The sequence below is a fragment of the Macrotis lagotis genome, chromosome 6, assembly GCF_037893015.1.
Source record: "Macrotis lagotis isolate mMagLag1 chromosome 6, bilby.v1.9.chrom.fasta, whole genome shotgun sequence".
In the NCBI taxonomy this organism is placed as follows: Eukaryota; Metazoa; Chordata; class Mammalia; order Peramelemorphia; family Peramelidae; genus Macrotis; species Macrotis lagotis.
The window spans coordinates 50,320,521-50,348,207 of record NC_133663.1 but is presented as its reverse complement, the minus strand read 5'-3'; the positions used below and the strand labels follow the sequence as shown (position 1 = coordinate 50,348,207).

At 36.7% G+C, this 27,687-nt stretch overlaps 1 long non-coding RNA gene across 1 annotated transcript; it reads left to right on the top strand.

The window, feature by feature from the left end:
• Positions 1–24,839, top strand: LOC141491645 (uncharacterized). Its single transcript, XR_012469691.1, has 3 exons — positions 1–80; positions 9,297–9,407; positions 21,171–24,839. It is a non-coding gene; the product is annotated as an uncharacterized LOC141491645 (long non-coding RNA).
• The last annotated feature ends 2,848 nt before the right edge of the window (positions 24,840–27,687 follow it).

Here is a 27,687-nt window from a genome sequence, read left to right as displayed (position 1 = left end):
GGGTACACTTTAAAACATGATTCTGATAAATGATCAATGAACTTCACCAGATTTCCAGAGGACTTCATGTCACAAAAAAGGTAGAGAACCCTTCCCTTATTCAACATTTTCATTTTAAAGTTAAGGAAACTTTGAGCCAGTGGTTTAGGATTCATCACAAGGTCACAAAGGGTAATAAATAGCAAAAGCTGAGATTTGAAACGAGGTTTTCAAATGGCAAAGCTGTTCTACTTCCCACAGCACCATATCAGCAATCATTTATTGGAAATATGTCTTGTCTATCACTTAGATTACAAAAATGACAAAGCTTGGACAGTAAGGGAAATACATTCTGTGTTGAGGGCCCATTCAGAGGCTGAATGTATGACAATAAAGTTCAATAAAATATTTATGCTTACCATAAGATTTGATTTTGGGGAAAATATTCAACATCACCCTTCTGAATTTTGTTGATTCAGACAAAGAGATAACTTGTTCAAGAACACACACAGAACTTCCAGCCAAGATGGTGGAGAGAAGACAGGCACAGTTCTAAAGTCTCCTGATCTCTTCCCCATCTATCATATGAAACAAACCTCTTAAAATAAATCCGACCCACAAAACCCAGAAAGAAAAGCCAGGAGACAGAACATCTACCTCAGGATTTGTCTCCCGCAGCAGCTTTGGCCAAATACGGGCGGATGAGTCTGGGCTCACAGGGAGGATCAGCCCCGGATCAGCCAGATTAACAGCTGAATTGGAACTGGGAGTCTGAGGGCCGGAGAGTGGGACCTGCTGGATCAGCGATGGGGCTGGACCAAAGGGGCTTGGGTCTAGGGGGAAGCAGAAGCGCTGGTGTTGGTTCTGTCCCCCTGGAGCTCAGGGACCAGGCTGGAGGGAGGGTTCTGGTGCAGGAGAACTGCAGACACCATCCCTAGGCCCCTTGGATCTGAGAAACTCTGAGGGCACGCCTCCATTGCACAGAGGCCTCTCCTCAAACAAACAAATGCAAACTATTTCTGCCTCAGGCCCAGGTGTGTGAGCAGAAGAACCAGCCCAGCTGAGGAATGACCTCAGGCCAGGGTAAAGCCCACCATTGATTGAAGGCAAAAGAATTCAATAGTTCCAATTCCCTCCCTCAAGCAAAGGGAAAAGGCCTCCCAACCAAGGTCACAGACACTCCAGAGAGGGCAACCAGTACCTCCTACTGGCCAGCCAGAGAAACTGCACTCAGTAAAGCCTTTAGAGATCCCAAGCCCAGGTGAACCAGCCCCACCCAACTCAAGGTCTTAGCATAATGAAGAAGGGTCAGCAGAAAGGTGGATCCATAGAAAAATTCCTGGAAGGGAAAGACCTCAACTCAGAGAGACCTGGAACCTCTGAGGAGAATACAATCTGGTCTCCAGCACAGAAAGACTTCCTTGAAGAAATAAGGAAGGAGCTTAAAAATTTGGGAGAGACAATTAATACCTTAGAAAGTACAACTGGACAAACACAAAAGGAGAATAAATCTCTCAGATCATTAATTGGACAATTACAAAATGAGAATAATTCTCTCAGATCCTCAAATGAGAAAATGCAAAAGAAATTAATTCTCTCAAAAACCTCAATTTGTCAAAAGGAAATCTCTTTCAAAAGTAGAATTGACCAATTGGAAAAGGAGTTGCAAAAGGTTAATGAAGAAAACTCCCCCCCCCCAAAAAAATAATGGAGTCTACAGAAACTAATGACTCCATGAGACAGCAAGAGTCAGTTAAACAAAATCAAAAAAACAGAAAAAATACCTCATCAACAAAACCACTGACCTTGACAATAGATAGAGGTGGGGCAACCTGAAAATTATAGGACTTCTTGAAAACATTGAAGAGAAAAAAAGCATGGACTTAATATCACAGGATCTAGTGATGGAAAACTGCCCTGATATCATAGAATCAGAGGGCAAAGTAGTTATTGAAAGAGTACATCAATCCCCACCAGAAAAAGATACTAAAATGAAAACACCAAGGAATGTTGTGGCCAAACTGCAGAACTATCAGATAAAAGAGAAAATTCTGCAAGCAGCCAGAAAGAAAAAAAATTAAATATCAAGGAGCCACAGTAAGGATCATGCAGGACCTGGCTGCATCAACTTTAAGGGATCTAAGGTCCTGGAACAAGATATTTCTAAGATCATGGGAGCTTGGAATGCAGCCAAGAATCTACTTTCCTGCAAAGCTGAGCCTTTCTTCCAGGGAAAAAGATGGGCATTTAATGAAATGGAAGAATTCCAAAAATTTCTGATGAAAAGACCAGAGCTAAACAGACAATTTGGACATCAAACAGGAGGTTCAAGAGACACATGAAAAGGTAAAAAAAGGGGGGGGATGTAAAAGAAAAAAAATGCAATCCAGTAAGTTGAAACTGGCTATATCCCAGCACGGTGGAAAAAAAAAAAAGATTCTCATAAACCTTGTGAAATGTAATTCTAACAGAGAGAATACACCTAGCCAGAAATGATGGACATTCATGACTTATCCATGAGACTACTATCTAATGGGATGTAACTGGCTTTAACCCCACTTGGGAGAAAGACTCTAATGACTGTCAGGAATTTTGACTCTATTCGATAGAATATACTGAACTAGAAGGGACAGACACTCAGAATTTTCTATGACTTAGAGGGAATTATCTAAAAAAAAACACTACCTCCCTAAAAAGGGAGTCAGGAAAGAGATGGGAGGAGGGAGGGGATTGAATGGGGTAAATCTCATTACACTAAGAAGTACAAAAAAACCTATGGAAATAGAGGGGAAGAAGGGAGCAGACGAGTAACACCTGAATCTTCTTCTCATCAGACTTGGCTTAAAGTCAACCTACACATACTCAGTTAACTTATAAAACATCTAACCTTTCAAGTATTAAAAGGGGAAAAGGGGAGAGGGATGGAGAAAGGGAAGGGAAGTGAGGGGAAAAAGGGGGAAATAACAAAAGGAAGGGAAGGGAAAAGGGAAAAAAGGGAAAGGGGAAAGAAAGGGGAGGGTGTAATATAGGAGGGCAAACACACTGAAGGGGTGGTATTCAGAGACAAAATACTACGGAATGTGGATAAAAGGGGGGAAAGGAAGGAAATAAAAACAGAGGGAAGATAGCATGGAGGGCAAGAAAGAATTGGTAATCATAACCTTGAATGTGAATGGGATGAACTCTCCCTTAAAACATAAGCAAATAGCAGAGTGGATTAAAAACCAGAATCCTACAATATGCTGCTTAGAAGAAACTCATTTGAAGCAGAGAGATACATATAGAGTAAAGGTAAAAGGTTGGAGCAAAATATATTTTGCTTCAGCTGTAGTAAAAAAAAGCAGGGGTAGCAATCCTTATCTCAGACAAAGCAGCAGCAAAAATAGATAGCATTAAAAGAGATAAGGAAGGAAGCTTTATCCTGCTAAAAGGAACCATAGACAATAAAGTCATTTCAATATGGAATATATATGCACCCAGTGGGACAGCACCCAAATTCTTAGAGGAGAAGCTGGAGGAACTACAAGAAGACATAGACAGCAAACTCTACTAGTGGGAGACCTCAGCCTTCCACTATCACATCTAGATAAATCGAATCATAAAACAAACAAGAAAGAAATTAGGGAGGTAAATTAGAAAAATTAGATATGGTAGACTTGTGGAGGAAACTGAATGAGGATAGAAAGGAATATACCTTCTTTTTTTTTTTTAGGTTTTTTCAAGGCAAATGGGTTTAAGTGGCTTGCCCAAGGCCACACAGCTAGGTAATTATTAAGTGTCTGAGACCGTATTTGAACCCAGGTACTACTGACTCCAAGGCCGGTGCTTTATCCACTACACCACCTAGCCACCCTGGAATATACCTTTTTCTCTGCAGTACATGGAACTTATACAAAAATTGACCATGTACTAGGACATAAAAACCTAATGATCAGGGGCGGCTAGGTGGCGTAGTGGATAAAGCACCGGCCTTGGAGTCAGGAGTACCTGGGTTCAAATATAGTCTCAGACACTTAATAATTACCTAGCTGTGTGGCCTTGGGCAAGCCACTTAAACCCATTTGCCTTGCAAAAAAACCTAAAAAAAACCCCAACCCCCCCGAAAAAAAAACAACTCTAAAAAAAAACTAATGATCAACTGCAGAAAGGCAGACATACTGAATACATCTTTCTCAGATCACAATGCAATAAAAGTCATATGCAATACTGGGCCAAGGAGATATAGACCCAGAACAAATTGGAAACTGAATAACCTCATTTTAAAAAATGAGTGGACCAATAAACAAATTATAGAAAGAATTAACCATTTTATCCCAGATAATGATAATAATGAAACAACATACCAAAACCTATAGGATTCATTCAAAGTGACTCTCAGGGGATATATTATAGCTCTAAATGTTTCTATGAATAAATTGGAGAAAGATGAAATCAATGAACTAAACATGCAACTAAAAAATTAGAGGAAAGAACAAATCAAAATCCCCATATAAATACCAAATTAGAAATTCTAAAAATTAAAGGAGAAATTAATAAAATTGAAAGCAAAAAAAAACTATTGAATTAATAAATAAAACCAAAAGTTGGTATTATGAAAAAACCAATAAAATTGATAAACCTCTGGTCAATTTGATTAAAAAAAGAAAGAAGAAAACCAAATTGCTAGTATCATAAATGAAAAAGGTGAACTCACCACCAATGAGGAGGAAATTAAAGTAATAATTTGAAATTATTTTGCCCAACTCTATGCCAATAAATTTGATAATCTAAGTGAAATGGATGAATATTTACAAAAATATAAGTTGCCCAGGTTAAATGAAGAAGAGATTAAATACCTAAACAACCCTATCTTATCTCAGAAAAAGAAATTCACCAAGGCATTACTGAACTCCCTAAAAAAAATCTCCAGGGCCTAATGGATTCACAAGTGAATTCTGCCAAACATTTAAGGAACAATTGGTTCCAATCCTATATAAACTCTTTGGAAAAATAGGGAAAGATGTAACTCTTCCTAACTCTTTCTATGAAACCAATATGGTACTGTTACTTAAACCAGGAAGAGTTAAAACAGAGAAGAAAATTATAGACCTGTTTCCCTGATGAATATAGATGCAAAAATCCTAAATAAAATCTTAGCAAAACGATTACAACAAGTCATCATTAGGATAATACATTATGATCAAGTAGGATTTATTCCAGGAATGCAGGGTTGGTTCAATATTAGGAAAACTGTTAGTATGCTCAATTATATCAACAACAAACCTATCAGAAATCATATGATCATATCAATAGATGCTGAAAAAGCTTTTGACATAATACAGCATCCATTCCTATTAAAAACACTAGAGAGTGTAGGAATAAATGGACTGTTCCTTAAAATAATTAGCAGAATCTATCTGAAAACATCAACAAGCATTATACTCAATGGGGAGTGGCTAGAGGCATTCCCAATAAGATCAGGGGTGAAACAAGGGTGCCCATTATCACCACTACTATTCAATATTGTATTAGAAATGTTAGCATCAGAAATTAGAGAAGAAAAAGAAATTAAAGGAATTAGAATTGGGAAGGAAGAGGCAAAACTCTCACTCTTTGCAGATGACATGATGGTTTACCTAGAAAATCCCAAGACATCATCTAAAAAAACTACTGGAAACAATTAGCAATTTTAGCAAAGTTGCAGGTTTTAAAATAAACCCTCATAAATCCTCAACTTTTCTATATATGTCTAGCAAGAAACAGCAGGAAGAGCTAGAAAGAGAAATCCCATTCAATAAAGTAACCTCAGACAATGTAAAATATTTGGGAGTCTATTTGCCAAGACAGACTCAGAATCTTTTTGAAAACAATTATAAAACACTTCTCACACAAATTAAATTAGATTTAAATAACTGGGCAAATATCAACTGCTCATGGATAGGTAGAGCTAATATAATAAAAAATGACAATTCTACCAAAACTAAACTATCTGTTTAGTGCCCTACTAATCAAAATTCCAAAAAATTACTTTAATGAGTTAGAAGTGTCAATCAAACATTCAGTCAATGAGCAGTACCAGCAAAATTCCAGATAATTCCAGAACTAAATTAAAATGTAATTGGGGAATATTTAATAAAATGAAATAAAATTTAATGAAATATATTCGATAAATTCAATATTTAATAAAATATATCATAATATAGATAATGTTAAATTGGTTTTCTAAGACAACATGTGGAACACAAGGATCATTATGTGTAGTTTAGTGACCACTTCTTTTATTTCAGTTTATGTGTCTAAAGGTTTCAGAATGAATGATCTTACCTTGTGTTAAGTAATTCCTGTCTGAAAAAAAACTAAGGGGAGGAGAGGAGAAATAGATCAATAGTGCCTTTCTCTAGCTTCATCCAGATAAGACTGCGAAGCAGCTACTGGAAGAGAGGGGGGACCCATATAGTTTTGCCACAATAGATCTACTACCATCTAGACACCTAGGAACTTAAAGCAGCACTTTATCCAGAAGGCATTGGGGTGAACTGATGTCAAAATAAAACCTAAAAGAGGAGATTCTGTTAGAGAATACTGGGAAGAGCTAAATATAGAATCATAGATTTAGGATTGGAAGACTCAAGTGATTGGTTAGTTTAACTTCATCTCCTTCTCCCCCTCCCATTTTACATATGAGGATTCTCAGACTCAACCAAGTAAACATGGGTAATTAAATATCAGGACTGGGATCTGATGCTATTACTCATACTTTTTCAATAATAGTTTTTATATTTCTCCATCTCTTTCAATAAGAATCTGCATGGCAAGAGTCTTCAGCCCTAAGAAATATTCTAGATAAATATTTATAAAGTAGGTGCAATTGTCATGTAGATTGGTAGAGTTTAAAATAAAGTTTATAATAAGTCATTCATTAAATTTAAAAAAAAGAGAGGTCATCGAGAAAAAATTGCCTGTAGAAGAAAGGGAAGATAAGAAGCATATGGCCAGTCATCCTACAACCTCTAATTTATTCTCTTGTAAAGCAACATTGCCTCTCATCATTTTTTGTCTAAAGTATGTCTCATTATTTGATTAACTTCACTTAATTCAATGAAGTAAGGAACTATTATAATATTTTAAAGGTCATAGCACTATGGCATGTGATTCTTGTAAGCAATTAGAACATGTGTGTATGTTTTAATATTGCAGCTTCATTGTATTACAAATACTGTCGATAAAAGTGTGAAGTAAGTACAATTTTACCATCTTCATAGGTCAGATTTCATTATATGAATTTCTGCATTTTATTCTGACATTTCTCATTATGTTAATATATTCCATTAACAGTAGATATTTATTTTTCACACCCAAGGATTTACAGCCTTGCAAACAAATTTAAATAGAATTTTCTTATCAGTGAATCTGTGAAATCCATGTCTATTTACTAAATTAAGAATCTTTTTGCCTGTCAGCACAGCAAAATTGTAATTTTAAATTATATAGGATAAACAGCAGATGTGTCCAAAAGTTTTCTTATTCTTTTTCTCTTTGGTAACTTCTATTGCCAAGACAACATTTTTCAGATGTTAAAATGGTTTGATGATTTGGAGAAATTTATGCAAAAGAACATGAAATAATGTCTTGAAAAAACTAATACAAGACAGTGAAAGTGCTCTCCTTTTTAAAGAGAGGTTCTCTGTTTCTGGATCATCTGTTCTTTCTAACCCATACCTTAATTTCTCTATTCCTATTTTTGATATAAAAGAAATATCAAAAAAATTCTGAAAATTGCTGGCAAAGAATCTTGGAACTTTTATTCATTTTATCTCTCTGATAATATCCCAAGATATTATCTGATAATATCCCAAGCTAAACCAGCTACTTCATGAACATAACTAGGGATTAGGGACTAGAACCTGTTATTTCACTGATAAAGTTAATTTCTGAATGAAGAAATTCCCTCCACCAATGCAAGGGGGCATCTCCCATGCCACATAGGATCTTGGACCTGCCCAGAGAACTATGAAGTTAAGGGACTTTCCCAGGGTCACACAACCAACACATGTCAGAGGCATGACCCAAAAGGAATATGTGAGAATATAGCTATTTAGCTCACTTGAACACTATTGCTAACAGGTTCTCCCTAAATTAAAATCCCAGAATCTTGGAGTTGGAATAGACCCTCAGAGGACAATCATTCCAGCATGTGCTCAAATCTGGATCACTTTATCCAATTTATTTAATACTAAAGAAAAAGAAAGAAAAACAAACTTAGAATAAGGCTAAATATATATCTACTCCTTGGAAGTTAATAGTTAACCACATTAATTTCTGCTCTTTTGATCTTGTCTTTCAAATTCTTCCTAAATCTACAACATTGTAGTATTTTCTATCTCACTTACTTAAATTTGTCTATAATCTTGCTATGGACCATTTCCTGAAAACTGGGTAAAAAAAACATATGCAACATTTCCCAGATCTTTTCTGTCTAATAATTCTTCTAAAAATAAGGAACGGGGTTAGTCCTTTCCTGATGAAACTATTTTTTTTTCTCTTAGTGATTACTGGTTCTCTTCTTAGATGTTTATAATCTATCCCTTAAAAATCCCTTTAATAGCATTCTCCTTAACCAGGAGTTACTACTGTTAGTCTTTTAAGCCAACCATTTCCCAAAGCCATGCAACTGGCATCTAAATTACTTCTGTTCCTCTTCTCCGTGACATGAGGCATTTTATGAAATGTTTGCATAAAACCTAGGTAAGTACTATCTGCAATATCTGATCTTCCTGGCATAGTAACTCTTGTAAGAGAGAAAGAAAGGAAAGGAAATCACTCTATTCTTTATTTAGACATTTTTGTTCTTAGCTATTATTGTTTCTCTTTCAGGATGTAAGTAATCAATTCCTTTAAAATATCTTCTAGACAGTTCGGTGATACAGTGGACAGAGCATTGACCCTGGAGGTAGGAGGACCTCGGTTCAAATTCAGCCTCAGACACTTACTAGCAGAGTGAAACCTAAAGAAGTCATTTAACCCTAATTGTCTCTTAAAAATTAGTCAAATAAAGGGGCAGCTAAGTGGCAAGTGGAGTAGTGGATAAAGCACCGGCCCTGGAGTCAGGAGTACCTGGGTTCAAATCCGGTCTCAGACACTTAATAATTACCTAGCTGTGTGGCCTTGGGCAAGCCACTTAACCCCGTTTGCCTTGCAAAAAAAAAAAACCTAAAAAAAATTAGTAAAATATATTCTAGAATTTTCCAGGAATCAAAGTTACTCTCAGTGCCTGTAGCTTATAAACTCCATTTCTTCCATTTATATTTTTTTTATTCACTATATTTGCTTTTCTCTAGGTTTGAAGAACCTCTTTCATCCTCTGCCATGTCAAAGATCATAGATGATGGCTAAGCATCAGCTTCCTCAGTTCTTTCATGATTCTGGGATGTATTCCATCTAATCTAGAGGTTTGTACTACTATAGTATTCTATTACTATCTTTTAGTTAATCATGGTTTGAAACTCCATTTAAAAAAAAAAGATTATCACTGGTAATTTCTCACCCAAACTATTGTAAAAATCTGTTAAATACACTCAAATTAATCAATGAGCTAGGCACTGTGTTCCATAGAGCTGATAAATTAATATTTCTACAGCCTAGTTTGGAATATGCCATTCAACCTCATAGGAAGCTCCAGTAGCTTCCTATCACATCTAGGTTAGAATACAAATTTTCTATTTGACATCAAAATATTCTAAAATAGAAAATGTCTTTCTCTCAACATTGGTTATTTATTACTCACACACTATATTCCGACCACCAGTTAGCTCACCTGCTCTTCCTTGTACAAAGTACTCCATATTCCATCTTCACTTGACTTATTTTTCTCCCAGTTTCTGAAATGATTGACCACCTTATTTCTGTCTATTAGCATTAATAACTCCAGTAAAATATCAGCCCAAAGTCTTTTCTGACTCCCACAATGCCTTGTGAATTCCTTATATAAATATATAACATAAGTGTTATATATAATTTATATACAATCATGTATAAATTTTTGATATATTAATATGATAATATAAATAAATTATGGTATATGTATGTTATATATTTAAGTATATATATATAACTACAGTTATTTTGATTTACTCCATATATTTTATAATATAAACACAGAATTATATAAAAATATTATATGTGAATTATAAAATATGAATAAATATCCATGAGCATGCTTTATCTGCCCAGTAGAATATAAGTTCCTTAAAGACAGGAAATGTCTCATTCCTTGATTCATATATCCTACAATCATAGTTTATTCATAACTAAGTGGGGAAAAGGATTGACACTCTCAACCTCCAACTCTAGTGGAAATTTGAGGTTCAGAAAGAGCCAATCAAACCCTATGAGGAAAAGCAGAAGATTTAACTATGCCTCCTCTCCACAGACCAATCCCCAGGTCATCTTCTGTCCCCCATCCCAGCCCCTTAGTTACAATGGTCTTCTTATGGTCAATCCAAGGTGTTTTTGAACAAAGGAAATTATTGGCCCTCTAGCTTGGCTAGCTGTCCTTTACCTGTAGTTGCTAGATAGCAATTGATCATGGCAGGGTCAAAGGGCCTATGTTCCCTTAAGGGAAGGTTGCTGACCAAATTCTTTTTATAATATAAATGTTTCATTTGTTTTCCTATATGTATATATGTATATACATATACATATATATATATATATATATACATATATATATATATACAATAGTACTTTCTACCTATCATTTTTGTAATGCTCTGAATTTCACAATTTCCCCCACCCTCCCTTCCCTCCCCTACCTCCTCACAGAAGGCAGTCTGATAATCTTTACATTATTTCCATGCTATACATTGATCAAAATTGAATGTTTTGAGAGAAAAACCATATCCTTGAAGAAAAAAATAAAATTTTAGAGATAACAAAATTATGTAGAATATAAGACAACGTTTTTTTTAATTGAAGATCTTTGGTCTTTGATTAAACTCCACGGTTTTTTCTCTGGATACAGATGGTATTCTCCATCACAGATACCCCAAAGTTGTTCCTGATTATTACACTAATGAAATGAGCAAGTCCATTAAGTTGTTCACCCCCATGTTGCTGTTAGGATGTACAATGTTCTTATGGTTCTGCTCATCTCACTCAGTTTCAGTTCATGCAAATCCCTCCAGGCTTCTCTGAATTTTTAATAGAGCAATTGGATTCCATAACGTACATATCCCACCATTTGTTCAGCCTTTCCCCAACTGATGAACATTCACTCAATTTGCAATTCTTTGCCACACAAACAGGGCTGCTATGAATATTTTTGTACAAGTGATGGTTGTAATTCTTTTTCATGATCTCTTCAGGGTATAAACCCAGTAGTGGTATTGCTGGATCAAAGGGTATGCACATTTGTGTTGACCTTTGGATGTAATTCCATATTTCTCTCCAGAAAGTTTGGATGGTCACAGCTCCACCAACAATGCATTAGTGTCCCAGATTTCCCACAGCCCTTCCAGCATTGATCTTTGTGTTGACCAGATTCTTAAGGAAAGTAAGACCAGAGAAGTCTACCTTGATTCAAGATGAGCTCGAAAGAGTTCTCAAAAAAAGGGCATATTATCCTCTACCCTACATTCATGTATCCCACCTTTTCCTGATCCAAATAAATATTCCTGTATGTATTTAAAAATAGAAGGAAAGAAGGAAGGAAGGAAGAAGAGAGGGATGGAGAGAGGAAGGGAGGGAGAGATGGAGGGCTAGAAGGAAGGAAGGAAGGAAGGAAGGAAGGAAGGAAGGAAGGAAGGAAGGAAGGAAGGGAGGGAGGGAGGGAGGGAATAAGGGAGGGAGGAAGAAAGAGAAGGAAGAAGAGAGAAATCAAGGGAGGGGAAAAAAGGAAGGAATAAATATGCTCTCTTCTTAAATGCCAGGCTTCTCCAGGAGTGAACCTATTTGCCATGGGAGGCCTGAACTGGAATCCCTATTGGAAGAATATTGTCCTAGGTCCTTGGTCAATTGGGGTATTCTATAGCAATCTAGCCTGTTATCATCGGTAGATGAGTCAGATTACAACTATTCTGGTCATTTAAGAACACTGCCTCATTTGGAAACTGCTGCATCCCTCCAGGTACATTTATGTTTATTTTTCACATAACTACTTCTGTAACATGTACATGCATGCATGCATATACACATACATACAGAATGCACACATACACATATAGACTCACTTATGTTTGTGAATATGTGTGTATATATACATAAACATACATATACATGCACATGTATATGTGCATATATTTAGATAGATGGATGATAGATAGATAGATAATGAATTGATAGACAGTCAGACATACAGATAGAAAATGGATGGATGGATGGATAGATACAGATAGAGAAACAGGCAGATAGATGGACAGATAGATAGGTGAATGATAGGTAGAACAAAAAGCCTTATGAAGGGGTCTGTGGCTCAGAAGAAAAGAAAGTTCAGAGACACTAAGTGAAATAGATTAAATAAAAAAAGATTGAGATCCAATCTCAGAATACATCTGTTTCCTGTTGGAAATTCAAAGTAAATGGAAAATGAGGAAGAACAATATTATTCTATTCCGCTAGATATCAAACATTCCCTATCACATCAAAAATGATTCTGGTGCTCGCAAAGAGCTAGATTCATAGTTAAGCCAATACCACAGCCTGAAAGAATGAGTCTGGCAAGGATGTAATTAGTGATGTCATTTCTTTTTGTTTCGTCAGTCAAATTTTGTCTCCTTTTGAATTATAATAAAAACATATTAGAAACTACATATTGGTGGAGTTGAAGACACTGTCTTATTAAAGGGGCTGAGATTTGGCAAGAGACAGACTGTTTCTACAAATTTCCCCCGCTTTGAGGTCAGTATTTCTCTGGTAGAGAGTTGGCCTCCAGCTTCAAGAGGTTAGATAAAAGAAGCCAAACTCACTTCATGTTGCTAAAGGGAAACAATGAGGAGGGGGAAGTCTCCATCACTTTCCTAATGCTTGTCTGCCTCTCTAGAGACTTCAATGAGTTCCCCCTTGGGTGAGATCTAGGATATTTTGTCTTGGTTGAGGTGTGCTATCTCCCTCCCAATGGGAAAGCTTCTTCACTCTGTACTGTCTGATAAATCTTTTCCCATGTATATCTTCTCTGATTTCTATTTTGCTATGACTTGGATAAATGGGTATATATGTGCATATGTGTGTGTAGATGTGTGTATTCACACATATAATGTATTTCTACTGTGGGGAGGGGAACCTTGTATTCAAATATTTGTTGGCTGAGCAGTTGTTGGTTAGTATTTGAAAGTTCAAAAGTATTTTGTGAAAGAAACTTTAAGTAATTAGAAATTAAATAAAAGTGTGTATCTGTGGAAGAGAAGGGGAGATAGAAAAAGACAGAGAGAGAGAGAGAGAGAGAGAGAGAGAGAGAGGACGAGAGAATTTCAAGTTTCTGAACATTAGAGACATTTTAACTTTAAACCATTTCACAGTTTCAAAAATCTGCTGAGCATAATTCATTTTGTAGGAAGAAACTGACACTTTCCCTGAGTTTTATTAAAATATCTCTATTGATCCTTAGAACACCAAAAACTTGTTAAATTTGTCTTTTACTAAGAAATATATCACATTAAGTGTTTCAGAAATTTGATATTGGATAGTATTATTGAAAACTTTAAAACTACAAAAGAAATCTTTATCTCATAAACTGCACAGTGTTCTTTCTTAGACCAGGAATCCAAATCAATCAATCAAACCAGCAAGAGTTTATAAAGTACCTACAATGTGCCAGATACTCTTCTAAGTAAAGACTAAATTAAATGGCTCCTTCCCTCAAAGACCTCTTTGCTATCAAGGAGATGTCATATATAAAATATAGGTTGTACAGTGGGTAGAGCACTGGGCTTGGAGTTAGGTAGAATCTGAGTTCAAATCTAGTCTCAGATATTTACAAGCTGAATGACCTTGGGCACATTACTTTATCTTTATTTGCCTCAGTTTCCTCAAGTTCAAAAATGGCAATAATAATATCTACCTCTCAGAATTATTGTGAGGATAAAATGAGCTACTATGTTTTTGAAGTGCATAGCAGCAGAACATATTCAAATGTTAATTAACTGTTATGATCATATGTTCATGAGAGGAAGGCTAGGGATAGGAGTAGCAGGGGGATCTTGATAAAGGTTCCATTTCAGTGGAATTCTAAGGATTCCAAGAGCAGCAGATGAATGATAAAATCTGCACCAGGCAGGGGATAAGTAGGAGGAATAGTCATTGTAAAGACACAGGGACAGGAGATGGGCAGGGGCACAGAAAGGTCAATTTGCCTGGACCCAACAAGTCAAGAAACAGAGTAAAAGACAGTAAGTCTGGAAAGGTAGATTAAGGTCAGATAAGAACGGGCAAAAATGATTCTGCATTTGACCCTAGCAGTCATAGGAAGCCACAAAATGTGAGTTTATCACCCAAGTTGTCAGTTCAAGCTCAGAAATTTTTGTGGGTGTCTAGTGAGACCTTCCTGGAGATGTTTTTCACATCAAAACAGTAAAAAGGAAAAAACTTCACTTGTGCAAATAGAATTAAGTTAAATAATATAAAACTCCAGGCCTTAGTTTTCTATTGCTGAAATGAGGAGGGTGAACAGGACAGTTTTTAGAGGACCCTGCCAGCTTTAGATCTACACCCATTTGGAAACTAGATTGAACTCCTCAGATAAAATTTTGAGATGACTTTATCATATGCATGATTTACCAATGACATTTTCACTCCATCCTTCCCCCCTCACAAATTTCTACAATTGCCATGACTCCTAAAACTTCCCTAGAACTGTAACAGAAGAGGGTGAAAGAAAGATCTGTCAAGAAGGGCAAAGAATTTGGAAATAAAATGAGAATATGTGGTCAGCCCTAGTGAAAGAGCTCTGATGGTTAACTTTGCATGGAATAGTAAAACAACATTAACCAGAAGGCCCTGAAATGGGGGAGATAAGCAAAGAAAATGTTTCTTGGAAACAAATGAAAAAGCAATCTGCAAGAGGAGATAAGAGAGGGAAAAAATAATTGAAAAATTAGAGTTAAAAACAATCTGTTTGGGAAAGATTTAAACCAGCACTCAAGTTCCTTTCAACTCACTTGGAACAACTCATACATTCACTGCCCATAAATCTTGAAAGGACAAAGCTCTAGAAGCTGCCAATATAAACATTGCATTTATTATTGACAAACCAGTGATTTAATCCAAAAAGAGAAGCAAGGCCAAGTAAAAGGGGAAGGCACGGGGACTCCAAAATTGAGGGACTGCATCTTTATCATTCACTCCTGAACCAGCATTTTCATTTTCATCTGCTCTTTCATGTTAATAATCAAATGCAATTTTTGCCTTTCCCTCCTAGCTGTCATCTCCACATTCCCCTACCCAGTCTATTCTGCATTTTGCTGCCAAGAAAAATCTCCCTTCTACAAAGACTGCCCTGGCCACCCCATTAACTCTAACATGTACTTCTTGACTTTCATTGCCCCATCCCATCTATCTAAGCACATTTCTCACTAGCCCTCAATATCAGTCCTTCAAGTAAGGCTGCACCATTATTTGTTTCAGAGTGGGTCCCTTTAACTAATATTGTGCCAGAAGCTTTACTTTTATTAAGCATATTTCAAAGACTTACTTGGGTATATGTGCTTGGGACTGGAGGAGATATGCAAGTCAATGCTGCAGAACATAAATATTACTCAACCTCTCTGACATCTGTACATACTCTACTAAAAGTTTGCAGCTTGGCATTCACTCAACATATTGGAGGCCCTCTTCAGTGGCTTTCAACATCCAAGGGTACCAGTGGATCACTCTGGCAATCCATCTGTCTTTCTTTACTTTTGTTATATGATCAGCCCTTCTTCTATGTCTGCTCATAAAAGTCAATGCATTTCTATGCATTTCCATAAAAGTATTCTTGTTCCTCTTTAGTTATATATTGCAGCCTGCCCACCACCACCATCATACATCTTTCTACTGCCCTTTATGTAATAGCTAGCTCTCCTCTTTTTTTGGGGGGGGGGTTGTGTCCCTTGCCTTGCTACTATATAATGATACTGGTAGAAAAGAGGGATCTTTGTTTTCATGGAAAGTTTGGATCAGTCAGTAGAATTAGATAGATAGCATAACAGAACACTTACCCTGGAGTTGAAAAGACTTGAGTCCAAATCCAACCTTGGACTCTAATTGTGCAAGTAAGTGACTTGGACAAATCATTTTATGAACATTTGTTCAAGTCTTATTTGTGAGTCTTAGTTTCCTTGACTGTAGCATAGGAATAATAACAATACCCAATTACTTCCCAAGATTCTTTTGAGTATCAAATTTATAAAGCATTTATGTGCCTAGCAGATAAGAGGCATTCATAAATGCTCATTTTCTTCCTTCTTTCAGTAAAAGAACTTTGTAGCTCCCCAAAAGCAAAAGTCAATGCTAATTCTCCTTTTCACTAAATTGTCTCACTTCATTGTTTAGCTGTATTGTCTTTCCCAAATAGTTAACTTTCAGAGGGCACCATTCAAATACACATTTAAATCTGAATAATAGTTATTCTTCATCCAGTTTGTTTTCCTGTATAAATAGATGTGGCAGTTCCTTTGGATTACCAAGAATTTCTTCCAGAAGCCTTTGCAGTGTCTTGGTGCTTGATACAATTAGCACAATGTCACAATGTTATCCACAAATGAGAGCATCCAATAGCAAATAACATGCAGATTCTAATCTGATGAAGCTCACACCTAATGGAAAATCCAACACATATAAAAATAATCCTAATAGAAAATGATACCTAATATGTACATCGAAGAAAGAGAAAATAATTGCTGTCCAAAGTACCAGACAAGGAAAGATCATTACCGATTGAAGAAGTCTGGAAAGGTTTTATAGGAATGAGATCAAAACTGGACTTTAAAGGAGGAGTAAAATTGATAGAAAGAGAACAGGAAATAGATACAGTAAATGGTCAATTCCAACCTGGGGCCGAGGAGGTGCATCAGATAGACAGTCTATACTTGTAAGGGAGTTAGGCGTGATAAGACTCGAAAGGTGGCATGATGTCTCATTGTAAAGGATTTTGAAGGGAGATCTAAGGAGTTCAAACTTCACTCCAGTGGTATTAAGGCATTTTGATCAGATGTTCCATGAACTGTATAAAAGAAAAATTAAACTGACAGTAATGAGGAGGGTATTTTAGAGAGTCAAGTTGGAGAGCAGAAAGAAAATGATGTCTTAGGAAAAGACATTTTGCAAGAACTGAGATATGTAATAATGAGAATAAAAATACACTGCAAAAGTAAAACCGGCAAGATTTGACATCTGATAAGTTGTAGAATGTGAAGGAGGAGTCAGAGAAAAGATGATTGGTTAAAATGTGTTTGACTAGCTGATGCCAATTGAAGTCATGGTCCCCTCATCTTAAAAAAATAATCTCCTTTTGTCAGATGTTCAATCCAGCCAATTAACCACCTCCACAATGCCATCCATGACTGATCTCGATATCTACCCCTTTCCTCTATTTGTCAGAACTCAATTTACTATATATTTCAATATTTACTCATTAATTTACCTGTATTGATCTTGTCCTAATTAGATGAGGACAGCCCAAAGTCCTGATCACAACAGTGTCTACATTATAGCCCTTAATAAATATCAGCTACTGGCCATTTACATGTTTGTGCCAAGGGTCAAAATTCCAGAGAGGATACAGGTGAACTATCATCAGAATCAACCAGGTCTCTGGAGCTTCTTTATAATAGCATATTTCTTTTTAATTTATAATATAATTATTTTTAGAAGATAGGCTTATAATCAGACTTGAGATGGGCCATACCAACCTTATATTCTATTCCATTATACTTTAGAGGAAACTATTTTTAATATCTGAATTTTGTGATTATAATCATGATTTAAAAAAGATTCTATTGCAGGGCAATAGTAGATAGACAACAAGTATTTATTCAGTTCTTCCTTTGTGCTTGTGATGGTTCAACTTTGAGGAAGCAAAGACAAGCAAAAAAGAAAATCAATTCCTGCCTTTCAGGACCTTGAATTGTAATTACAGAAGAGAAACCAAGGGAGAAGGGAAACTATTTATGATGATACCAGTAGGGATATAAATGATACGAAAAGTTGGCAGGAGGAGGGAAACGTGTTCAGATAGGGGAATAGTGGTGAAGTCTGAAGAAACATGAGTCAAGTCATGATGGGAGTGAAGCTTGGACAGTTTGTGCTCTTCCCTAAAGTGAAGACTCCATAACAATGGGGTAAGGGGACCTTGGGGTAAAGTATATTCCAGTGAGACCAGACCCCAGGCCCAGTTAAAGCATGGAGGAAAAGTTCATAGAGTCCTAAGCAGAATCAAGAAGGCAATGAAACATCACTCAATGTTTTCTTTTCTTAAATACTCAAGGAACAATAAGTCTAGAGATTTCTTGTCCAAGTGATTATTGTCTAATCTTCTCGTTAAACAGATGAGGGTACTGAGGTCCAGAGAATTTTCATGGTTAATTGTGACATTTTTTTACCCTATGTTAAAATACAAAACTATTCGAACAATCCCCTCAATTCTCAAGCTTTTTCCTAGGTCAAAATAGTGATTTCAGGTTCTCTTTGGAGAGGCAGGAACTTTGTTCTTCTTTCACCTTATCTACATTCCTTTCCCCCTCTCTCTTTTTCCTTCCTTAATCTTCTTTTGCCTTGGCTTATAAACTACCTCCTGCACATCCTCCCCTCCACTTTCTATTTCCTTTCATCTCTTCTTTTCTTATCCTCAGACTTTTAGAAGGGAGGGACTTTGGTCCGTATTAGCTTTAGGATTTCAGTACTGACTCAGTCTAATTTTGATATTGGGACTGAGGCAAGAAGGTCTCCAGGTCAAAAAGAAGCACAGTGCCTCATACGAAGTATATACCTAAAAATAATTGCTTCATAGAAATGAAATCTAAGCTATGCTGAAAGTCATTTCAACAGCCTGCTTTGAACTTCTCCCACGCAGAATTATATAATTTCAGAGTGGAAAGGATCTCAGAGGCCGTCGATTCCAGCCTGTACCTGTCCAAGTCTCTCTCTTCTACAATATCCTTTACAGCTAGTCATCTAGAACCAAGATATCAAATGAATTGATGAATTAATGAAAGGGGAAAAAAGTTATTAAAGTCTTCCTCTGAGTTAGACTATGATAAGAAGTGGGCATACCAAGAGGGAATACCGCGTGCTTGCTACCCTTCAAATTCTTAGGAAGTTTTTATGTTTGTTTGTTTATATATTTGATTCTTTTCTTTTCTTATGTATGTCCAGAAAGGAAACATCTTCTGACTCATTTAGCCAACCTAGGACTTCTAGATACTTTGTGGTTCAGAGACCTTTCTAGCCATATATGTCAATAGCTCAGCCCATCATTCCTTGTACCACTTTTCTATCCTGCTCTTGCATGGATACCTTCCCCCACTGCCCAGTTTTTTACTTACCTTTTTGTGTTGTCTTCCCCAATTAGAATATGAGCTTCCTGGAAGCTACCATTTTTCCCTTTGCTTACATTTATATTCTCAATCTAATAAATCTTATCTAATCTAATCTTTAAGAATCCACAAACCCCTGCAAGATTTACTTTTGACCAGTCAAATGACATACTCAGTTCATGACAAAGGTATTTTAATTAAGTAAAAATAAATTAAATGTAGATAAACTAATGACAGCATTCTCTTCTGAAGCATTAAATTCACTTGTAAACAGATTCCTCCACACTCAATAGGAAGAATGGTTCTTCAGTAGGATCATATGAGGGAGAGAGCATCTATAAATGGATGCCAAGACATATTCTAGACAGAATTCCCTTGAAGGGAATAGATTTGTGGTCTCACTGTCTCTCCTTATCTCCAGCTAGGGAGAACTCTATTTATAGGCCCCAGATACATAATAATGATGTTTGTTGTCCAATATCAAAGAAGATTGTAACCTCAAGGGAGGTGATGCCATGACAAGCACATGAATTGGATTTGAGAGAGGGCTGTACTAAGTTACCAGTCTCATTTTCTCCTCCAGAGTCATCTGGGACCAGTGGCCAGATAAGAATCAGGATGACTGAAGATGGCTCTGGATTCCAGGTTATCAGGATTAAGCTAATAAATATCTGAGACCATATTTGAACTTGGGTTCTTCAGATTACAGGGCTGGTGCTCTATCTGCTGCACCATGTAACTGTCCCAGATATATAGCAAGGCATTTAAATCCCCAAAAGTGCCAGTGCTTCTTTTTGACCTTGAGACCTTCTTCCCTCAGTCCAGATTTCAAAATTACTCAGAGTCAGTACTGAAATCTTAAAGCCAATATGGACCAAAATCCTTCCCATCTAACAGGCAGAAAATAAGAATGGAAGAGAGGTTGAAAGTATATAGAAAGTGGAGGGTGAATGTACAAGAGGTTCCTTATAATAGATGGCAAAAGAAAATGAAGGAGGAAAGCGGAAAGGGATTTGGTAGCTACATAATGAGTTCAATTCATTTGGTTGGTTGGTTGGTTCTTGTCCTTCGTTACCAAAGAATACCAAAATAACATCACTATGTTTGAGACCAATTACAATGTATCTGACTGTAGCTGATCAGACAAATATAAGCTTGGAATGCTGTACCACTGGTTGGGCACAAATAGTCCATGTGAACACCTGAGGTGGGTACTTTTAATCTTACAGATGTCATATTTCCTTTGAGCTTCTTCCATTCTGCCTTCCTCATAGAGTGCAGCCCCCTCACTAATGAGGGTATGAAATGCTGGGCAGTCCTGTGCCAGTAACTCCCATATTGTACAATCAATTATAAAATTCTACAATGAGACCTTTAGTCTCAGTATGGCTTCTTCTAACCCTCTTACAAGCTCTTGCCCTGTGTGATTTCTCCATGATGTTTTTGGCAAGCATACATCTGGCATTCTAACATGTCCAACCCATTGTAGTTGTACTCTCTGTAGTAATGTCTGGTATCTTCTCTTGCCAGATGATCTTTAGAATCTTCTTAAGATAATTTAAATGGAACCAATTCAGTTTCCTGACATGGCACTGATAGACTGTCCAGGTTTCACAGGCACATAGCAATGAGGTCAACACAAGAGCTCTGTAGAGGTTCAGTTTGGTAGTCAGTCTAATATCTCTTCTCTCTTATACTTTCTTTCAGATCCTCCCAAATACTGAGTTAGGTCTGGCAATGCATATGTCAACCTCATTGTCAGTATGTATTTCTTTGAAAGGACATTGTCAAAGTAAGTGAATTTGTCCACAGTATTCAAAAACTTCTCATTTGCTGTTATTGATGATTCCACATATGGATGATGTGGTGCTGACTTATGGAGTACTTGGGTTTTCTTGGTGTTAATTGTTAGACCAAAATTAGCACAAGCAGCAGAGAATCGATCCATACTTTGTTCATCTCAGCTTCAGAGGCTGCATTGAGGCACAGAAGTTCTGCAAACAGAAGATCATGCACCAAAACTCGCTCCACTTTGGTCTTGGCTTGCAGCCTTTTCAAATTAAAGAATTTGCCATCAGTACAGTAGCTGACCTTGAGGCCATGTTCATCCTCATTGAAGGTGTTTGATAACATGACTTCAAGCATCATGCTAAACACTATGGGAGCAAGAAACACTCCTTGTTTTACTCCATTGGTGACTGGGAAATCTGGAGAGCATCGTCCACTATCCAGAACCTGGCATGCAGTCATGGAATTGACATACAGTACTGATGAACTTCTCCAGGAAACCAAATGTTGACAAAATTTTCCATAAAATCTCATGACTGATGGTATCAAAGTTCATGGTCAGATCTACAAATGTTTTACACTCTGGTCTGTTCCTGGCATTTTTCCTGGAATTGTTGGGCAGCAAACACCATTATCAACTGTTCCCTCTACCCTTTTTGATGCCACAGTGGCTCTCAGGGAGGTTACCAACTTCCATGTGAAGGATCAGCCTATTGAGAAGGATTCTGGCAAGAATCTTACCAGAAATGACTAAAATAGAAATACCCCTGTATTTGTCATAGGATAATCTATTCCCTTTGCCTTTATAGAGTTGGATGACAGAGGCATCCTTGAATTCTTGGGGGATAACCTCTTCATGCCATATAACCTGGAAAATTTCAGTCAGTTTTTGGATAAGCAATGGATCCCCTACCTTGGAGATCTAAGTTGGAATAGAATTAGCACCAGGTGTTTTGCCACTTGAATGGAGCCTAATGACATTAAAAGTCTCTTCTTCAGTTGGAACTTCAGCTAGGGACTGATTGATTTCAACTTGAGGTAAGCAGTCAATGAAACAGTTTCTGTATTGAATGATGATGGTCTGCTAAGAACACTATGGAAGTGTTCAACCTGTCTCTCTAGGAGCAAGTCATTATTATTAATCAATGTAGACCCATCAGCATTGAGTAATTGAGATGCACCATATGTCTTTGACCCATAAATAACCTTCAGGGCATCATAGAAAACATTTTGGTTTGTTGCTGACTGCATAAAATTGAATTTCATCTGCCTTCATACTGAGTTGAGTCCTGCATCTCTCTAAGCTTCTCTTGGACTTTACTTTTAATGGAATTAAATGCTGCCTTCTTAGAAATGGCTGAACTATGCTGCTGGTAAACACTGTGGAGCAGCTTCTGTATTTCCCCATCATTTACCTTTTTTGTTTGTTTTTGTTTTGTTTTTGCAAGGCAATGGGGTTAAGTGACTTGTCCAAGCTCACACAACTAGGTAATTATTAAGTATCTAAGGCCAAATTTGAACGCAGGTCCTCCTGACTCCACTGTGCCACCTAGCCACCCCACCCCATCATTTTCATCAGACAAGCCTGGAAGTTTCCCAGGGTTCTGGCCCGGATGGTACACCAGATCTCTGAAAACTGTACACCAGTTCTCCATTTTCTGCCCCACTGTGGTCAACTGTGTGTTGGCTTAGTTTTTCCTCCAAGTTAGCAACAAACTGTGCCTGCTCAGAGAGAGACTCTAATCTCTAATCTCTTGACATTAATTCTTCTAGTATTGATTTCACCTAGGGCAGCTGCTTTGTTTGAATATGAATATTAAAACAAGATGATTCTGTGATCAGTCCAGCACTCTGCACCACGCATTGTCTTTGCCACTCTCACATCCTGTCTATCTCTTCTCCTTACAATCACATAGTCTAATAGATGCCAATATTTACTATAAGGCTGTATCCAGGAAGTTTTATTGTGTTTAGGTAATTGGAAGGCAATGTTTGTGAGGAGAAGGTCATGAAATACACAAGTCTTCAGTAGAAGATGACCATTGATGTTGGCTGTTTCCAACTCTATTCCTCCCAAGGACTTCCTGCCTGATAATGTCAGAAATATAGCAATGCCATTTTGGTCTTCTTTGATGACAAAGGACAAGAACTGGTAATCTGAGCCTACTCTAGCATTAAAGTCACCCAGAATTATGACCTTGTCAGCTTTTGATACATTGATAATAAGGGTCTCTAGGTCTTCATAGATTTGTTTTCTTTAACTTCATCAGAGTTCGTCATAGTGGGATCATAAGCACCGATGATGGTGGCATAGCATTTCCCTGGAAGTGGCAATCTCATTGTCATGAGCCTGCCATTCACTCCTTTGGGCAGGTATTCAAGAATGTTGAGTAGATTAGTTTTGATTGCAAAATTTACCCTAACTTCACAGTGTTCCCTTTCACTGCAACCACTTCAGAAAAACATGTATCCAGCTCCTACTTCAGTAACCTGTCCTTCATTTGCCAGCCCTGTTTCACTCAGGGCTACTATTTAGATACCATACCTGCTGAGTTCTCTCTCAACAGGAGTTGTTTGTCTCTCAGGTCTATTGGATCTTGTGTTATCAATGAATGTGTGTATGTTCCACAAACCCATAGAAAGTAGAATCTACTGTGTCTCAACAAAAATGTAGGATTCTTCACCTACCGTGGTAATAAGGCCAGGGTTGGGTAAGCAGACGATTTTTAAGACACCTTTCTTAGCCCCTTCCTCACATCAGGAGGTGAGCAGTGTGGTCCATACAAGGGCTGCTCAGTCACCCATCCCACCGCTGCTTACAGTGTAGAACCCTTTGTAAAACTTGGGGCAACTAGGTAGTGGAGTGGATAATACATTGGACCTGAAGTCAGGAAGATCTGAATTCAAATCCAACCTCAGACATTTATTAGTTGGATGATGAATGCTTGACAAAACCCCAACTGAACAAATACGACGGCAAATCTTAAAACACCATGTAAATGCTAGATCATATAATTTTAAATTTTATGCAGTAGATACACACATTCAAAACTTAGTTCTCTACTTACCAAACCCCATTGCCTTCATAAGATTAGCTGATGCTAGGAAAAAAAGAATTTTTTTTCTCTTCTATGGATGTCATTTTGCCATTACTTTCAAGTAAGTTACGTTTATTACAGCCTGAAAAAGAAATTGAGTATTTCTGAAGTACTGGGAAATACATTAAATGCATCTGCAAATGCAAAATGAAGAAGAAAATAAAAGGGAAACTCCAACTATTATTATTTACAGCCTTGGCTTGAATCTACTGATGCCTGGATAAAACCTTGAATCAAAATTACAACAAAAAAACTAGTTTCCATATTGGATAAAATGAATTTTCATACAAATCTCCTGTTTATATGCTATTTGCTACAAAATAAACCATGGCATGATGTTAAGATTACTGGACTCAGGATCTGAGAGGCCTGCAGTTTGAACTCTGAAATTTTCTCACTATAGAATTATGGACAAGTCACTTCATTTTCTGAGTTGCAAACAATACTTTAAGAATACCGATAGGCTGGGCAGCTAGGTGGATAGAGCACTGACCCTAGAGTCAGTAGGACCTGAGTTCAAATCTTATCTCCAACACTTAATATTGCCTAGTTGTGTGACCTTGGGCAAGCCACGTAATCCCACAACTTTAAATAAATAAAATTTTAAAAAAAGAATGTAGGTTGCCATCTATGTCAGTGGAGGGAGTGTTACATACTGACACTTGTAATTTCATGGACAGACATTTTAGATTATGTGTCTATCCACCATGTTAGTTTTGGGGGGACTTCTTTTACCTAAAAAATACTTTATGAAAAATGAAATATTATATAAAGTTGGAAAGAGGAATTTTAACAATGAAAACTTTTTTAATTTACCCTGGAATTTTGAATTTTCAGTCAGAACTGGACAAATACATGAGTTCTATCATGTGTGAGCAAAATTAAGGATCGGAGGGGATACTATGATCCATTCTTTGCATTGCTTTTGTTTTTGGACTCAATATACTTAACACTTACATCAATGAAATCAAAATGATATTGCTTTATTTGATGTGCAATTTTTCTTCTGAATTGATCAAAATAAGAAAGTAACATCAAAGAAAAGGAGAAAATAGGTATCATTTCAATAGATCCTGACTGAGGAAGGTTTCATTCCCCATGAGAGCAGGGGTGTGGAGCACACATGAACTCTAGTTCCCTTAACCTTCTTTTTTATCACACTGTACTCTAAGAGTGGTTTGGGCTGTTTAGGGAGGACTAGCACTCCGGAGGGAGAAGATTTGCTAAGACCTTTTCAGAACTGTTCATTCACCTTTAGTTTCCATATTCACCCAACTCTCAATGGTGACTCCAAGAAGCTGTAGCACAGTACTTACACCCTGATAAATCGTCTCAGTATATAGACTAAACTGGGTTGTGGGTAATCTGCAAATCTCAAATCCATAAGCATATGTTGATTGCCCCTGAATGGGTGGATGAGAACAATTTGTTCCAGTGGCCATGAAGGTAGCTCAAATAAGCACTGGAATATGAAGAGCTTGGTCTGATATGGAAGACATCAAGATCATCCCCTGCAGTTTGATCCATCATCCATTGTCTTTTCTTTTAGTCTTGCCACTGGACTTGAGGAAAAGAAAGTGAAGATGATGATTTTGTGCAACTCTGCCTCAGTTAAATACAAATCACATGTGAGTTAAGACATGATTTCCATGGTCCTCTACAAAAATGAAGGAACATCAACAACAGCAATATTAACAACAATTAATGGAAAGAATAAAGTAATAAAATGTTGCCTTTAGAGACAAAAGATGGGTGCAAATTTTGTCTCTACTCTGCAGTATTCATATGACCTTAAGCAAAACAATTTGAACCTCTAAAACTCCATTTATTCATTTCCAAAATGGGATTAATGAATATTTTCCTAACCTACCTCACAGCATTACTGTGAGAATAAAATGAAAAAATATAAAATGACTTGTAAATCTCATTTCCCTTATTAGTTTTTCTCCACCTATATTTAACAAAAAAGTATAACATGGTCATATATTTTAAGCTATTAAAATATAACCATTGAAGAATTATTTATGTTTTACTTGCAAGGTGCCATCCCAGAGCCAAGGTAACTTACTCTCTAGAAAGTTTAATTCCAAATTTGTAACTTGTCAAAGGTAATACAAATTGTATCAATGGCAGAATTTGAATTGTCTTTAATTCTATTACCAGATTTAGAGAAGATTAAGTGATACAAAATCACTATAACAAGAATCTCAAAGAGTTCTAGCAGATAGTTGATCTTGCCATGGATGGAAAAATAGCTATTCTGAGTGATAAATTTAAAGTTTAAAATGTTATATCATTTATAAATTATTATAGAGGGAGAAGATAAAATATTGTGAAACTACTTCTAAATTCGATATGATAAGAGGAAAAAATTATCTCTACTTTCTATAGTCTCTCTACTCATTGGCAATGCTAAAGGAACCACTATATTGGAATTCTATAACTTTAGTCTCTGATTTTGTGAAGAATTGCTGAAGATGGCCACATGCCAACTAAATTCATTTGTGCCAAAGATAACAGAAAATCAGAAAATTTCAAGGATCCAGATATTTCCAGTGTGTCTACTTTCTCACATCATAAATATTTCCAGGGGTGGCCTGTGAGATATATCCTTGATGAGAAGACTATCAGGACACATTTTGGATGAAAAGTTTTTTTGGATCATGTTTTTCAATAGCAAAATATACCTTTATGATCATACAATTGAATGAGAGGAATAAGTGTCTGAAAATAGAAGATCTTGATGGGTTTCCTACTGATTTTCTTAACATATTCAACTTAGTCAAATAACCAATTGATGAACCAACCTATTGGCTTGAAGTTTATTATCAGACCAGGTAAACGTATCAAAATTCTCTTATAGATGGTTGTGCAGAGATAGGTTTGTTTTAAAATTCACAGCAGTTGAATCTCATGTAAAGTACTAATCAGGAAAACGTGTTCAAGTTGTTGCCTCACTACTCTGATTTTACTGTGCCATATGATTTACAAGCAAGATAGTGAGGTGTTTGCTTTGTTTTGTTTTTCCTGTTTTATTGTTTTCTGGAAGGAAAGGGAAGGAGTAGTAACATTTTTGACCCCAATTTAATGACAATTTCATACAAACTAGTTTTGAATTCTTACACATATGAATATTTGGCTTGGTGTATTGTATTGTATCCCTCCGGGCAGGTAAATGGCCCAATGAATAGATTGCTGGGCTTGGTGTTGGGAACACCTGAGTTCAAATTCTGCCTTAGACTCTAAGCAGCTATGTTATCCTGAGCAAGTCACATAACCCTGTTTGCCTCCTTTTCCTCATCTATAAAATGAAATGGAGAAGGAAATGGCAAACCAAA